Source organism: Orbicella franksi, chromosome 10 (assembly GCF_964199315.1).
Source record: "Orbicella franksi chromosome 10, jaOrbFran1.1, whole genome shotgun sequence".
NCBI lineage: Eukaryota > Metazoa > Cnidaria > Anthozoa > Scleractinia > Merulinidae > Orbicella > Orbicella franksi.
In genome coordinates this window covers 21,996,985-22,012,589 of record NC_138154.1, presented here as the reverse complement: position 1 = coordinate 22,012,589, position 15,605 = coordinate 21,996,985, and positions in this window count along the sequence as shown.

Here is a 15,605-nt window from a genome sequence, read left to right as displayed (position 1 = left end):
GGTTCTTATAACCACACAGGAATTCAGGTGCTTGTCACGTGCTTTCAAAATAAGCCTGTGGATATACCACCCGGGTTCATTTTTATTTTAATAAGTCTAGAACTCTGTCTGTCACGTTTGTTCGTTTGAACACAAAGACGTTAAACAAAATAGACGGTGAATGAACTTAGGTCATCAAAAGTTGTTGAACATATTCCGTTATGACAACATTCAAATGCAAAATTGATAAGCTCTAAGCTTTAGCTAGCTACTGATGCAAAACGGTATGGATTGTTCAGTCTGTTGGCGATCTAGGCTTTACTTTCACGCACCGTCATGACTCCGAAATTCAAAATGCGATGGTTTCCAAACGAAGGACGCTACTGAGCTGGAAAGTTGTAAACAGATACAAATTTAGTACCTCTTATGCCTGATGAGCATAAAATCTTTAGGTGCTCTTTAGTTTTGGATATGAGAATTTGATGACGTCACGTGAACACACTCTATAGGCTGCACGGACCATGATACATGAAAACTAAATACAGTGAAATCCCGCTCTACGGACACCCGCTTAATACGGACACCTGCTTCTACCGGACAGTTTTCTTTGTCCCGACAACTAAAAAGCTCATATATATTCTCTTAAATTAGCCCACTTAATACGGACACCTGGATAATGCGGACACTTTATCATGTCCCTTTGGTGTCCGTATTAACGGGGTTCCACTGTAACTATATATATGACAAGTTGAAATGGTCAGAGGACGGACAACTTTTCTGTGAAACTACATTAGCATAAAGTGTGGTGGAGGAATTGACAAAAACAGAAGAATGTACATAATTAAATAAACAGTTTCGCTGGAATGGAGTGTTTTTGAGTGTTCAGAGTCTGTCTCTTTTCCTTATTAAAAGCATCTAAAAAATAAGGCACTCGAACTTTCCGCAGCATTTCCTTAGGATGGCAAAGTGCTCGCAAAGATTGCTCGGTCTTCAATTGTGTTCGTCCTTGAGATGTTTACCGATGTCATAATATATGCGCTCCTCAATGCGCAGGTGGAGGTGACGGCTCGTGTAGCCTATATAATTCGCATCACACGAGTTACAATTAAATTCATACATAACTCATTGTTGGTTTACCAGTGAGGGCTTTGTTTTCGTGACTTTCACATCTTCCGAGATTTTCCTACTTGTGAAAACTGGTTGTAATACACGATCGATGGTCGCTTAGTTGTGGGCGTTCGGAGTCGGCGGATTTCTGGGTCTTTGAAAGGCAACATGATTAGTACAGGGCTTTGGACTGGCTCAATTCTGTTTTGGTTCTGGTCTTGGGAAGCGTGGAATCTCTTGAAAGTAGAATCAATAAGTTTCTCAGGAAATTTCAGTTTCAGAAACATTGTTTTCAGATCCTGAAATTCTTCTGAAAAAGGGTCCGGTGAGGATGACAAGCGGTTGGCGCGATCAAGCATAGTTCTCATTGGCGATCGTTTCCATCTCTTAAGTCGTTTTATCAGCAAAGGTTAGCAAATAACTACCAGGGCAGGGTTGATTTTCTGGGTGGATTCAAAAGCTGAGGATGTTTAGAGAAATTTGTAGTAAGTTGTAAAGGTAACCAATCCTAATTCATTTCTAGAAGCTACCCTGGTGAAAGACACATCTTAGAGAAAAAATATACATTTTTCACAGAAAAGATATCTTTGCGATTCCGTTGCAAACTAAGATGTGACTTTCTTGAATTCGTTACACTGTATATTATTCACATTTATCGTTTAACTAGAAAGTCTTGTAAACAAAACATTAACTTTGGGTCGTTGACTTGATATTCTCGAATATTTCAATGGAAAGATAACTTGTTTCTGATTCACTCTTGATTTCTGAAAATTTTGCCTTTCAAACGATGGCTACAAATTGATTACAGTCAAGTGAAAAATTTGAAAAAATGTATGATATAAGTAATTAATAAGACATTTGCAATGGCCTTGAAAAATTAGAGTGAAGGATTTCAGAAGGTGAGAAGCAGGCATCACATCCTGTTTATTTATTTTGCAGGCTTGAGAAGTTCTGAAAAATGATCAGCTCAAGAGTCAACTGCCATTTTACATCCAGAAAACAACAACACCTTATGACCGCTTCCCCCATGTGATCAACTTCTAGCAGTTAAAGGCGAACAGTTCAACAACCTTCAACAGTTTCTTATTAGGTAAATTGTAGTATGCACAAACTTCAAATGTCTGTTATTTCGTTTTCAAGAAATATTGGCTCTTCATTTCTTTTCATTTTTCCAACGTGAGTTGGAAAGTTTTTTCATTATAGGGTTTGGTCAGTGTTTCCATGGAAATCATGTTTTATCAATGTATTTCCTTTTAAAATGTGGAGGTTTTCCGTTTGTGCTTTCTTGTCATCTAAGGAAACTGGATAACTGGAGGAAATATACATAGTAGAATTCAAAGTGGCAGTTAAACTTGTACACACATCAAAATATTGTTAATAATAAAAATCACAAAATTTTTGGATTATTTAGTTACCTGCCTTTTGATTGATCAATAATGATTACTCCTGCCAACAGGCACGCTGAGATTAGAAGAAACACTGGCAAGAAAATAAGCTGTGGTACTTAACAATATTGTATTAAACCAGTTTAAAATGGAGTCATGTTACAACTTCAACAAATGTTGTGAGAAAGTCTTCAGTATGAATTTAGTAATTTCTAAAACACATCATTGACTGAAAATGCAATTTTTGAGATAATAATGTCATCAATATGCCAATTTTGATTTTTCCGCAGCGTTTAGTTAGTTTCGGTTTAATACGCCATACGTACAGGTACAATAGTTAAGTAAAATTTCACAAAATCTATCTCAAGTGTTAAGGTCTAAGAGCTCATTAAAGAAGTAACGACAAAAAGCTCCTAGAGCCCTCTGCAATATGAATAACTAAATTACAAAATAAGAAGATATAAAGAAAGCCGCACAGCCAGAGTATGTGGGGCAAAAACCTGTGTCCTTGTCCATTTCTTTAATGTTTAGAAAAATAACGTTTGTATATCCGGAGAGGAGGTAGGAGGGAGTAAGATCACTCTTCCTCCCCCACCCTCCCAGGTTTAATTTATTTATATATTCAATATTTTTAATACAGAAAATGTACAAGGTTGAAAATTTTAGTTTATTTGATCAACTGGTGTAATAACGGTTTTCTCCAGATAGTTTTTAATTGATGTTTAAATATCTTATTTACCAGTTCTCTACTTTTAAAGTAGTTGGTTTTCAGGATCATTTATTTGTAGCGTGGTAGTTTTCCTATACAGAATTTTGAACACGCTTAGAGTTATATTTTTGTTAAGGAAGTTTTACCGATTAAATAAGGTTAATGGAAGGACTTTTTGTGTGAGTTCAACATAGACTTCAAATTTTTTGTAGCGGAAGTAGAGAATTGTGTATTTCATTTTTACAGAAGCATATCACCTCGCTCTTGGTGATATGCTTCTGATTTTTAATAATGTACATGAAAAAATTACTCGATGATGATCGGCTGAGAGCAGTGCAGTTCAAGTGTAACACAGTGCAAAGAGTGTAACACCGGTGCAAATTGCACATCGCAATTCTTGAATGTGATTGGCTGAAACACAATAGGAAATTTTCGAAGCCAATGATATTACGTAAAAGATGAGGAAAATTTTGTGCAGAAGCTTTGAAGAAAGTTTTCTTGAATGAGAAAAAATGGCTTCAAGAAAGGTCTTTCGGCACTTCCTCCACGAAAACTTTGTCATGTTTGAATTATTAAGTAATCACACGGTTTTTCTCGTTCAATTTGCACGCTGAAATTGCTTTCGCCGAAGCGGCTCGTGCAATTTCAGCTTTTTGAAAAATTTACTCGGGTAAATTAATTCCAAATTGAACTCGAAACTGTATGATTACCTATACTAATTATTTTGTCCAGGGAAGTGCAGGAGGGTTGGGGAGAGGAATTTTTAAGTTCTTCAAATAATCTCTGCCTATAGGGAAGTGGAGGTTTTTAAATAGGACTTGAACCACCATGGACAAAGTTTCCGGAAGAGTACACGATTGTGGATGGGTGTTATGCTCCCTGCCTCATTGGGCCCTTTGCAAGTTACACAGTGAGACTTCCAAAACAAATGAACTCATACCAGTCCACCCAGACTTTCCATTGTTTTGAAAGTCCCATTGTGTAAGTTGCATCCCAGCATAATTAATTCCGTACCATGTGACCGGATCGTGTAAAGGGGCCATTTTCTGTTTCAGGAAAGAGCAGGAAATTGAATGTAAGACCTTCTTCCACTGTGGGATTAAACATCTTTGCATTACTGTCTGCTTTGAGAGTGGGAATGTTGATAGGAGTAAACCAAATTGAAATGTAAAAGTAAAGGACAAAGACAAAAGTTCAACCACATTCACCTTTTCAGATTCTGTGGCATATTTGCTTCTCCTTTTTAAAGTTTTTAGTTTTTATTGGAGCCTAGCCTTTAATTTGCTCTTAACACCCTCTTTACATCACTGAAGTCTACTTTTGTTAGCTGCAGAAATCTTGTTCTTTTTTTTTGCTATGCAGTTAGTTCTCATACGTGATTTTAATATCGCACTTCTGCATGATCGTGTCATACTATCAGGATCAACTGATTTACAGTAAAATGTTTTTTATTCGTCTCAGTTTATTGCCAAGTTCAAAGCGTTTAGTTTAAAATGTTTCTGCACTTGACTTGTTGCCATTCTTTGCTGTAGTGCTGGGCTATTGTTCATTGTCTTGAGTATTCCTCAGCCTACCTGGTGATAGAATCAGAAAATAAAAGGCACATTAGGACTTGACAACTAAAGTCAACATGTCTTAATTAATTATGTGGTGAACTGTTCAAATGTGAGCACTGCTGTGTTACTAAACTGCATTTCTTGTTTTTTTCACAAAAAAACTTTTAATTTTCATAGTAAGGAAGAAAAAGCTAGGTTAAATGAATGACAATCAGTATAATGGGTTATTTACAAAGCGCGAGGGCAAGATGGCTGGACATTGGCCAAGTTTTTTTTTTGCATGTGCATGAACTGAGACAGTCCAGGTCCAAAATCTGTTAATTACACATGGAAAATAGAATGAGGGCAACATCCAGGCATTTTGACCAAACAACGCTTTTGGTCAATAAATAAGTTATTAACTGGGGAAAGAACACTATTTCCTTGAAGGACACGTACCGTGGGTAATCCTAAATGGGCAAAATAGTGGCATCTTACACTTAAGAGAAATTATTGGATATCATTATTTGAAGGAAAGCTCATAAGAACTCTACTAACATAACTAGTATATTCACTCTCAATTCTATGGGGTAATAGCTGATTTGGCCTTTGGCTCGTCAGTCTAATTTTACCTTGTCCTGAGTGTCAGAAAAGAACTAGTGATCCTCCATAATGATTGCCATTCTGTTTCATCTTGTCCAGTGTAAGAACTGAAATAGTAATTCTCTATACTTACTGTCATTCAGTTTTATCTTGTCCAGTGTCACAACTGAAATAGTAATTCTCCACACTGACCATCGTTCAGTTTCATCTTGTCCAGTGTCACAATTGAAATAGTAATTCACCACACTGATCGTCACAACTGAAATAGTAATTCTCCATGCCAAATCTTACTCAGTTTTATCTTGTCCAGTGTCACAGCCGAAATAGCAATTCTCCATACTGATCGTTGATCAGTTTCATCTTGTCCAGTGTCAGAACTGAAATAGTAATTCTCCATGCCGATTCTCACTTAGTTTTATCTTGTCCAGTGTCACAACTGTAATAGCAATTCTCCATACTGATTGACATTTAGTTTCATCTTGTCTAGTGTCAGAACTGAAATAGTAATTCTCCACACTGATAATCATTCAGTTTCATCTTGTCCAGTGTCACACCTGAAATGGTTAATCTCTATGCTGATCGTCCTTCACTTTTATCTCGTCCGCAGTGTCGCAACTGAAATAGTAATTCTCCATATCAATTATCATTTGGTTTTATCTTGTCCAGTGTAACAACTGAAATAGTAATTCTCCATACTGGATTGTCATTCAGTTTTATCCTGTCCAGTGTCAGAACTGTAATAGTAATTCTCCATACTGATTGTCACTCAGTTTTATGTTGTCCAGTGTCACAACTGAAATTTATAATAATTCTCCCTACTAATCGTCAATCAGTTTCATCTTGTCCATTGTCACAGCTGAAATAGAAATTCTCCATACTAATCGTCATTCAGTTTCATCTTGTCCAGTGTCACAACTGAAATAGTAATTCTCCATACTAATCATCATTCAGTTTTATCTTGTCCAGTGTCACAACTGAAATTTATAGTAATTCTCCATACTAATCATCATTCAGTTTCATCTTGTCCATTGCCACAACTGAAATAGTAATTCTCCATACTAATCGTCATTCAGTTTCATCTTGTCCAGTGTCACAACTGAAATAGCAATTCTCCACACTGATTGTCATTCAAACTCATCTTGTCCAGTGTCACAACTGAAATAGTAATTCTCCATACCGTCTTGCTCAGTTTCATCTTGTCCAGTTTGTCACAACTGAAATAGTAATTCTCCATACCGATTCTCACTCAGTTTTACCTTGTCATGTCATAACTCTAATAGTAATTCCCCATACTGATTGTCATTAAGTTTTATCTTGTCCAGTAAACAGTAATTCTCCATACCTGAACTAGCAGTTTCCCACATTGATTACCGATCTTGTTATTTTGTCAGTTGAAGATTAGAAGAGTAATTTTCTATAGTAATTGCTTAGCTGTCCATTGTCAGAACTCAAATAGCAAGACTGTCATTCGGTTCTATCTTGTTCAGTGTCAGAACTGAAATAGTAATTCTCCATACTGATCATCATTCAGTTTTATCTTGTCCACTGTGTCACAACTGAAATAGTAATTCTCCATACCGATTCTCACTCAGTTTTACCTTGTCATGTCATAACTCTAATAGTAATTCCCCATACTGATTGTCATTAAGTTTTATCTTGTCCAGTAAACAGTAATTCTCCATACCTGAACTAGCAGTTTCCCACATTGATTACCGATCTTGTTATTTTGTCAGTTGAAGATTAGAAGAGTAATTTTCTATAGTAATTGCTTAGCTGTCCATTGTCAGAACTCAAATAGCAAGACTGTCATTCGGTTCTATCTTGTTCAGTGTCAGAACTGAAATCGCCACTCTCCATTAACTGATTGTCATTACGAAATATACATTAAAGTTTAAGCAATTTTAATAACATATTGGAACCAGGGTTCTCTTTTTTCCTAACACCCATGCTGTACTGCTTGACAGCATACATTTCCAAAGTAGGATTTGCCGCCATGTAATTTGGGTCAATTTTTTCATACAACACTGTATTCCACTTTTAGATCTAAGTTTTGTTAAGACCGCTAGCTATTTTAAAGTAGAGCTCCAGCAAGCAGAGTACCATAAATATAGGAACAGAACCACATGCATGCATAGAAATAGAAAACCATGCAACTGTTTTACATGGTCAAAGTGGCTAGCAGCAAAGATCACAGGCACATGAAGCCACATTCCAGCTAATAGGTCGATCAAGGTAAGCAGCCTTGTTTTATGGCATACATCTTTGACATCATATATCTATGTTATGGCTAAATATTAACACCTGTCAAAACAAGGTATCTGCTGACCAATACCATGTGACCATATTGCAGGCTCAGGTTTAGAGCTCATCAAGGTCAAATGTTTTTTTGGGAGTTGACTGCTGCCCAGGTACTGGGTAAGTTATAATAATCAGGAGCTTGGCTTAATCTATAAATTAGTGTTCTTGCAAAATTAGCTCGTGGCAATGCATTTGTATTGCCCACCACGGCTATATTGTACCTACACATGGTTGCCACAGACATCATCATCATTATCATCATGTGTTTTTCCTGACAAAAATTTAACTTCCCTGACCAAATAAATATTTCTATTAGGTAAAATATGTCAGATAGTAGCCCTCTCTAGCTTTCCCTCACAGCTGCCCCTTCTAACCATTCATTAAGGTTGATCAGTCAGACTTCAGTTTTCAACAAAGTTGAGATCAGAGAGACCCAGCCTTTACTGGTATTTAATCAGTTGTGTTATAGTTAGTTCAGTTTTGCAGGACTCTTCTTCAAAATGTCACTTTTTCTCTGCCCTCAAAGAACTTTTTTCCTGACCATTTCCTGACATGCAGCAACCCTTTTATAGCTATCTTGCAAAATGAATAGATAACCAAAATGAAGCCCCCAACCATTAATCCAACACACAGTTTGTGACACCTTGTGATTCTCTGAAGAAATTCATGACAGACTTTTTTTCAATGGAAAACACTCAGTTTCTTGCTGACAAGCCTCAGCTTTATCTGACAACTTGTTCAAGTCCTATCAGTAGCATGTTTCCTGGAACCCTCAACATCCCTCTATCGAATTCACCATAGAAGTGGACACCAATAGTATGGTACCATTCCTTGAGAATGAAACAAGGGTGCAAAGTAGAAAGAGAAAACTCTTGTTTCGCTGTGAAAGCCATGCATGTCAACCAGCCAACACTCCACTATCTGTGCTTATCACCACTAAGGCTGCAGATAAACAACCTAATCAAAATGACAGCAACAAAAACTAACAATCCTACAAAGGAAAAGGTGTGTCAAATAAGCACCCATCCTGTTTATAAATATCGTATTAAGACTTTCTTGTTTAAAGGAACTTTTTAACTTATTTCTGTAATTTATTTTTATTCTATTATTTATTTTTAATAATTTTTTAACAATATTATCCAACAATGTATTTTACAGTAATATCATTTTATAATAACAATAAGAATAACAATAAGAATAACAATAATAACAAGAACAATAATAATGATGATGATAATCAATTAATATTTTAAAGGAGACCTCCAATCAGCTAGAGGTTGTCTTCAGGAGGGCCCTCTAAAAACTAAAAGCCTAAAATATACATTAATTTACTAAAATACAGAAGTAAAAATGCTGGCTAAAACTCGAGACTAAAGCTAAGGTTTAAAACTAAAACTTGGATAAAAAATACTACAATTAACTAAGGTTAAAAATGGTTATTAAGTACAAACTGTTTCAGATTGTGTTTAAAAATCCTTTTTGGCATAAGTTCCTTAAGCTCACTTGGCAGTGAGGTTCAATCGCTTATTGCTTTGACATATGTTTTGTTTCTGCCCTATTCCATTCTCGGCTTGCTATACTTTAAGCATATAACCATTTCAGGTATTGTAACTATGTTGTTGGCTTATGGTAGATCTGAACACTTAAAAATGTTCGGGCATCTCTCCTTTCATTGCGTCTTGCACAAAACAACACTGATGACCAAAATGCCTCGCATGTAATGGGACCCACCATTTTATCCTGCACATTCAAATGTTTTGTATTATAATTTTAATGCACAACTGAGCATTACATGGAGGTCTGCACATTATAAATTTTAACTAATTTTATTATGAGCATCAGTTTTCAGCCAAAAGCTTGGCCGAAATCGTGAAAACAAATATTGATTTTGCTCAATCCATGAAACAAATCATTTAATGCAACAGTCTACTAATACTAGTATTATGTATGGATTACAATTCCTTCAGGTCCTTGCCTGGTTTGGGTTAAGACCCTAAGGTTGCCAGCACACCTGAGTCCAAGAAAATAAACATTCTTTCAGGGTGGCATTAATGAGGTCAAACATGTTATTATAGCAAATCATCACTAACAATGAACTTGAGATTTAAGTAGACCACACTTGGGACTACATACAGGGTTCTTGGATGGATTGCTCATGATGTTAGTTCGCTCAGCCATAATCTTTGGCTTGTTACCCCAGAATTTCCTTCCACTTGAATATTCTCATTTTGAGAAATAAAATTGATAAATTAAATAAAATGTGTTTCCTACACCATCCCATTTGGTTCAGAGTAACCGAACATGTCAATAGGAAGTTTGATACTAGAAACTTCTTTTAAAGTAGATGTGCAAACTAGTGATGTTACATGATCACCACTCAATTTCTTGTTACATTATTTCTACGAATACTCACTGAAGTGGGAGAGGCATGTATAATTACATTTCAATTTTAAAAAAATCATCATCATCAGCATCCATTCATCACAGAATTGCTCTCTTGACTGGGAACATGTTTAGAGGTTAGCAGAACAGCATCTGGCATAGCTTACCATGAGTCCCTAGGACATGTTAAGTGGTCACATCTCACTGGGTCACTGATTTGTGCCATGCTCTCCTGGAGCCTAACGCCTTGCAGCCTCACTCTTTCTGGCACCAATTTTCACTTCCTGTCTCCAGTGGGTATGGATCCTGACACACTCCTTTCAGATTCAAATCAATGCTCAATGTCACTCACACTTGCAAAAATCTTTGAGGTGAAGATGAAGGTTTCTTTGTGGTCTAGAAACCAATAGTCATTTCTCAATAAAGAAGTTCTTTGAGGATCATTCCATCGGCCATGTTGTAGGTGCCATCATGATCAGGTCAGCAGAAAAAGCGGAGTCATAGCAAGATGTAAAGACTAGGGATCTGCTGATAGTCAAAGTGGTTGATATCATCAGTTGATTCAGGCACGTAAAAAAATAATCCAGATAATAAATGTGAGGGTAAAAAAGCCCATGTAGCTCTGACTGCTTGGGAAGCTTCCTTCAGAATATGCTGTAATCCCTTGTGTGGGATTTCAATGTCAAACACAACATGAAGAAAGAGACTGAAAAAGACAAAAAAGTAAAGCAAGGAGCAACTGCTGTGACATATCTGACATTCCAGAAAGAGTTTAGAAGACACAGTTCATATAAAATTGGGGGACCATAAAAATAAGGATTATCAACAGATACAATATTGTAAATTTGTTCTCTTTGCGTATTCCTTTCTTAATATACTTGCTTCTACTAAGTACACAATCATATGAAGAATTAATATTTACTGCATTTATAGTTTTAGTTTTCTGCAATAATTTTCTGATTGGTACAAGTCTTAAAAGATTTTTTTGACAGAACTAAAATACACCAACTAAAATAAATAATAATAATAATAACGTATAAATAAAATGGCAAATATTATGCTTGAGGCATCTGTATTAGTCACTCCACCAAAATATTTGTGGGTTGAGGGTGCTGTAGTGTACTTATCACATGCAAATGACATTGCCTCAGCTTTAACCGACACACTAACCAGTATTAGTAGTGATGTCCACATAAAAGAGGGATCTCAGGTCAAAACACCCGACAGGATAACTTCTTGACCCATCATCTTGACTTCAGAAGACACAGTTCATATAAAATTAGGGGACCATAAAAATAAGGACTACCGGTATCAACAGATGCAATATTGTAAATTTGTCCTCTTTGCATATATATTCCTCTACTATCTGGCACAATCTCACAACAAGCCCATCAAATGTACATGTACATGTTCAGCTTGATTAGAGAGTCAACATTTCACCCTTGTAAACAAAAACAATTTATGTGGCATAAAATGGTCAAAGTAAGGCAGATTTGGATCTTTCCAGGGTCTTGCTTTTCTTTATTAGTTAAGATAGCAAAAGACTATTCATCACTTTCACAAAGCCATCTCCATCATACCACAGAGTGCAGTCCAGCCTGTACTTCCTTTGAATTTTAATGTTACACTTGATGGCAGTAACATAATAGTTGTTGAAATAATTCCTGGCAGGCAGAGACATTTCCCTTCATATTCACAGGTTGTAGTGGCACCTGCTAGTGTAGTGTAAACTGACATAATGAATGAAAAGCTCTGTATAATTAAAAGTTCCAGTACTTTCAAAAGAAAAAAAAAATCATGTCATCACACTCATCTGCTGCTAATGAACACATTTCTTGAATTTGTTCATCTCTGACACCATGTCCTCTACTCCTAATGCTTGAAATATTCAAGTCAGAGGCCAATGCACATGAACCTGGAAGCTTGCCACAGGTCCATAGATCTTAATGCAAGACACTTAGAAACTATTGCATTTAACACAAGCGTTAGCTCTGAAGTCAACAAATGCCATGTACCAACAAGGAAGCCTGGGACACAGTGCTTAATTTTAAAAAAGTAAAGCAGTTGTTAAGATCACAGGATTTACATGTATATACAAGATGGAAGGTCTGGTAACAATATTAATGGCTCATTTTGGCTGTGTATTATGTTAAATTATCAGTATTATTTTATTCTTGCTCAGTAATTTTGTTTGTCTCCAAATAGAGATAGATGTTTCTTTAATTTCTTTTTTGGATTGAGGCATGATGTATGATTGCTACACACATTTTCACATTAATATTCTCAAGTTACATTTCATAGTCAACATACAATTCCTTGCACTGGGCCTTTCATACATTTGTGTATTCAAGTGTATGGTTATGTGGCTATGTGTAGGTCTCAACTGGCAGCACTTTAGAGTCAGATATAAAGTCTGAACTGGTGTCAATCAGAGATTTGTCAGTATTTTTGTTTGAAAAGTGAATCTCAATAATACCCCACTTAAACTTATTTAAAACATCAGGCTGATGTTTACATCTGTAACAAAATTATATCTGCAACTCTAACCTCTTATCCTGGCTTTACCATTTGTTAATAATTTTAGAATGAAATAATTAGTAATTATGCATGTTTCTATATGGGTTGTTATAAATAATTTCAAACAGTTTCAAATACCCTTTGTAACTGACAAAGATGTGAGTCACATTGAAACATGAATTACAAATTACAAAAAGAAAACAATGTGATATTTTTAAAATTGCATTCATTTAGTAATTTAATGCTTCAAGTCAAACTTTATATCATTTAATGATATTCCACTTCAGTCAAATTTTTAACAACATGACTCAACAGTCAAAAAGAGCAGTTTATAATTGAGTGTCCTGCAAAATGACTATAAACAACATCAAATTATGCAAACCAGTGACCTGAGATCTTGAGGCAAATACATTGTACACATAGTTTAGTCATGTTTGCACAAGTTGGAAAATGAATGTCACCAAGTCGCAATAATTGTTGTTTCTTAAGGCAACCGGTTGCTTTTTAGAGCAGCAATGTGAAATTTTAAAAGAGACGAAAGAGTATTTTAAATTAATTTTATGATATAGATAACTCTATTGTCCCACTATAGATTATAGAGTATGTTTATCATCAAATCCTTAACTTGGTGACACCTGCAAACATCTCTGTCTGTCTTTTGAAAGCAATAATTATTGAATGAGCACGTTTAGAGGCATATTTTAGCACCTGGTGCACTGCAGGTGTAAAATATACATGCATAAATGCTTAATTACAAAACAATAAATGATACGTGAACAATGTAAAAGCAGAACTAGATTACCACAAGCAACTTAACCCACACCACATATTTACACATGGTGTCACACAGGGCACAGGTTGGTGTTTCACTTTGCATTAACTTCAAGCTGTTGCATCTGACATTCCACAAGCTCCACCATCATTTGCGGTCTTCTCATAACATCATCATGTGCAGTTGAATTCCTCAAGCTTCACGTAGTTGTCATGAATCATACCTGTTTTAAAATACCTCAAATAATACTTCAAATTAAGTTTCAGCAATTCCATCTTAAAAAGCATAGCTTTACCAGTAAACAGTGCCACAATCACAAATGTATATAGTAAGAAATAGACAATTTTTGACAACAAACAAAACCTGGGAAGGAGTACGTGGCTGGGTCCTTTGGCATTTACAATGGCTGAAAACAGTCGCACAGTTATTTACATTTTCAGGTCTCTTTCTTGAAAGTTAAACTCACATACATGTAGTTCACCAAATTGAAGGAAATAAGATTTGTACTAAACAGAAAGATGTATTTTTTTGCAATCAATCAATCAATCAATCAATCAGTCAGTCAGTCAGTCAGTCAGTCAGTCAGTCACTCAATCAATCAATCAAAATAATTGGGTCAAGTTAAGCTGTCAATTAGATTGTATCCACGTGGTTCATATAGACTTCTGTCTTCAGATGTTTTTGTTTGAGATTTTTTAAGCCTGGACAATTCAGCAATTGAAATTTAATCAGGATAACATTGGTCTGTGTTGGTGCGAAGGGGAGAGTTGCAAAATACAAAACACCCAAAAACCTTGTTGAGGTGCAATGCTTTGATAACTTAAATAATAATCACTTAATATTACTATAATACAAAATCTGGTACACTGTACCCCCCAAATCAAAAGAAAAAAATAAGTTCTTCTCAACCTCTCCATGTCTATCAGGCTTCCTAAGTTATACTGCAGTGACAAAATAGTCTTTAAATGTTGCCAGAGGTCTAAATAGCATTCATGAACTTCTCAAGACAATTTGAGGTCTGGTGACAAAACTTACTCTATACAATTTATAAGACCTTTTAAAACATCTTGCAACAGTCCCATCATTGTTTATACAGTGTACCAGACAAATAAATTGTGAGAGGTGGGAAAGGACTTTTCATGCTTTGCTTACTGGCAACTCTCAAGTCAATTCATTGCTAGCTGCTAGAATCAATCAACTACATGTACATGTATCAAGGCAGGTTAAATTTGGCTGCTTGAATATCCAAATTGATCTGTTACTTGTTGTTGAGCTTTTGAATCAGAATTCTTCATGATTTAAAGTGTCAACACAAGTGTGCATTGTCAGCAATGACTTTTTGCCAATGTTGGGAAGGGGTAGTGGAGTAGTGGAGGGTTGGGCAGGGGTGGGGAGTTGATGGCTTAATGATTAGTCGGTAGGACTCCCGAACAATGGGTACAAAATGGAGCCTAGGCTTGGGTCACTGTGTCATGTTCCAGGACAAGACACTTGACTCTCCCAGTACCTCTTCCTTCCAAGGAGTGGAAATGGTACTGACCGATTGTGAGGGCGACCTGACAAAAAACTGGGGGTAACCTGTGATGGACTAGATCCCACCCAAGAAGGGCAGTGATACCCCTTGGCACTTCATGTTACAGGGACCAGAGTTAAGCACCAGTACTGATGAACCATGTGACTTCTCCTTATCCCTAAGGAGTGGAACAGACTTCCTTGCACTGTAGCCAGTAAAAGTAATCACTAAAGTGTTCTTGTTCCGAGCCACAAAGACCGGAATAGGGATTCAACGTCCTGTGTGAAGCAAACCTTTTGCCATAAAAGTTTAACCCCCTTGACTGGATGTACCAACAAGACTTTCAAGCAAGGGAGGGAAAAGGACATTGGTTAACATGCACTTCAAACAGACAGTTACACAAGAGATGGCTGGAAATGTAGAATGACAGATTGGGACTAGGGGAGTAGTGGATAATGGAATGACGAAGGGAAATTGGAGATTAGTGCTCCTTGAGTGTGGTTGTACAGTCAGCTTGATTCAAGAACCCAGAATGGAGGACAATCCCCCTGTAGTGATGTGGTCAACACATGGCATTGTGGTAACCAAGGTCATGATCCAGATCTTAGAAAGAGTAATTTTTTTAATTATAGAAAAAAGACAGGCAGCCTTTGTAACAACAGTTATTCCTTTTGATATTTAGATGACACATCTGATAGGGATGAAACTCCGCTTTTGTTTTTTTTTTTGCTGAAAATTGGGGAAATAATGCATTCCATGCTCAGTAAAAATAATGTTACGTGTTCCACGCCATAATGGCAGCAGG